This window comes from Pundamilia nyererei, unplaced genomic scaffold, assembly GCF_000239375.1.
Source record: "Pundamilia nyererei isolate P.nyererei 1_Seehausen unplaced genomic scaffold, PunNye1.0 scaffold00005, whole genome shotgun sequence".
In the NCBI taxonomy this organism is placed as follows: domain Eukaryota; kingdom Metazoa; phylum Chordata; class Actinopteri; order Cichliformes; family Cichlidae; genus Pundamilia; species Pundamilia nyererei.
Window position 1 is genome coordinate 4752036 of NW_005187406.1, and position 2264 is coordinate 4754299.

The window sequence follows — 2264 nt, forward strand, 5'->3', positions numbered from 1 at the left end:
GTTGCTATCCTTGGTGAAGCAGAATACAACACTCTTTGAAGTACATGCACTTGAACCAGTAGCCTGTCTGAAAGTATACTGATACACTGATGGGTTATCTCTGCCTCAGGAACCCCTCAAAAATCCCCCTTCCACTTACTTTCTTACATTGTGACCTCCTTGAGGAGCCCCAGTCCCTCAATTTGGACATAAATAGAACTATTAATCTTTGATAGGACAGCAGTAATAATAGCTGCACTTTTGTGTTGCTATGTTGAGACAAGTGGCGGGACATTTTCTCACGGAGCTCTCCACTGAGAGAGGTCACAGAAGATACCCGCCATCTGCACTCTCTCGAAAACGCTCCCTTTATATAAAGACATAAGATTGGCTCTTGGATTGGCTTCAGTGCTCAAATCCGAGTGCCATCGCTGTTGGCTGACAAGAGGGGTGCACCGGTGCCTGTGATGGGCGCCTGAAAGGGACAGTGAAGCTCTTGAGATCACTTCATTTGAACCTGATGAATTTGGAGGGACAGCGTGATTACCTCCTTTTTTCCTGAGCAGCTTGCGGTTGATTTTTCCTTTTCCTTGAGTACATCACATCACAAAAGGAAACACAGCTGGAGAACAAAAGCTCCCTGCAAAATGGTATGTGCAATTTTCCATATTCCAAATGTTTATTAATTTTTCTTTTTTTAAATATACCTCTTAGACACACTGATACAGAAGCCAGCATGCAGCTGGGGAGTTGTGCAGGGTTTTTCAAAAGGACAGCAGAAGCAGAGCCAGCTCATGTGCATGAAAATCAGCAAATTGTAGGACACCGACGCACAGTGACACGTTGCTGCTGATCAATCACTCAACCCGTCTCTCTCTCTCTCTCTCTCTCTCTGTCAGAAACACTCTCTCTCCATTCGGTGCTGCGCGCGTCCTGCCGCTCTGTCTGACTCCTCGCCAAGACTTTCCTGTTGGACACACACTCGCGAGCGCACGCCACCTTATTTTATTTTTCATTCTCTTGTGTTTTTTGTTTTTGTTTTAGTCTTTCCTTTTACAAACGTGGACTATTTCTCGGAGGTAACAATGGCCTGAGAGATGTAGCGCGATCAGCAGCTCTGATTAGGGCGACTGAATGCCGGCGCCGTGCGTAAGTTAGGAGCAGGTGGATGGAGAGGCTGGCGGGATGCAGCTTTCCAGTAGGTCAGAGCCGCTTCGGGGGCGGCAGGACTTCGCATTCTCGGGTTCTCGGGACACTTTTGCCACTCTGGACGTGATATGAGGATGGTATTTTTCTGTGGAAAAGTAAGTGATGAAATTGGTGGGGGCAATGAGACTGATCCGATTTTTAAGAATGGTCTTTAAAAAAAATCATGTTCATTCATGTGCGCACTTTGCTTTGCTTGTGCGCACTTTAGTGGGAGTCTGATGTAAGTTATATTTTGGCGAGGTTCAGGCTATGATGAAGTTGCGCATACACATAATGGAGGAATTTCACTTACTTCTACTTGCTTAGTCTTTGGCAAGAGAAAATGTTCAAATAAAATGAAAAAAATTGCCGCGCGTCTCTTTCTGATATAGTTTCTGATTTTCTTTAATGATTAGGGCAATCTTGCAAAAATCATTGGAACACGTGCAATCCAGAGACAGCAGCTGCTTGGCAAATAAATATCTCTATCTGTCGGTTAATAAGTCAAAGGTTCGGTGCCGTGTTTCATCCCCGTGTCACTGAGATGAAAGACAAACCAAACCTGCTCATTATTCAGCCGCTGTTTTCCGCGCCGATGTGATGGAAAGTTTCCTGTTGGGCGCGCAGTTTGCAGGTAAGCTGTGAGGCTGAGCCGTGCCACTGCCGATTCCTCGGCATCACTGTTCGCACAGCCAGAGCTGAGCCAAGACGCAGCTCCTGACACCCATCCAGCATTTTTTGTGGGAAGCAAAGCTTATTGGATGTTTTTTCTTTTGCAATTATTTTAATAAACCAAATCCCCCTGCTTAAGTTAAAAATGTGATTATCCTGCTTTATAATTAAATTACAAAAAAAGCTACTAATTGCGCATCCCTCCTCCTGCTAGCAAATAACACTATAAAATCTCTCTCTCTCTGACACTCCATCCTCACAGACAACTGTGGCGAGCAGAGCTTCATCTATTAACAAATGCTAATATTAATTTTAGAGAATTGCTGTTTTATTTATTTTTTTCTCAACTGAATATCTCAGTTTTGCGTGTTTAATTTCAAACATGATTTTTGTAAAACACATTTTTTTTTATTGTTCAGTAGTTT

The 2264-nt window shown here is 43.7% G+C and overlaps 1 protein-coding gene across 2 annotated transcripts in view; it reads left to right on the forward strand.

Annotated features, from left to right (window-relative positions):
* Window positions 1–395: 395 nt before the first annotated feature.
* LOC102199974 (somatostatin receptor type 2-like) overlaps window positions 396–2264 on the forward strand; it is an 11723-nt gene continuing 9854 nt past the window's right edge. The window contains exon 1 of one of the 2 annotated variants that reach the window (XM_005721851.1): window positions 396–629. The gene's annotated coding sequence lies outside the window, so the exon portion shown is untranslated. Of the gene's footprint in view, window positions 630–902; window positions 1284–2264 lie in introns of those variants that run through there. The other variant, XM_005721852.1, reaches the window with a different exon arrangement.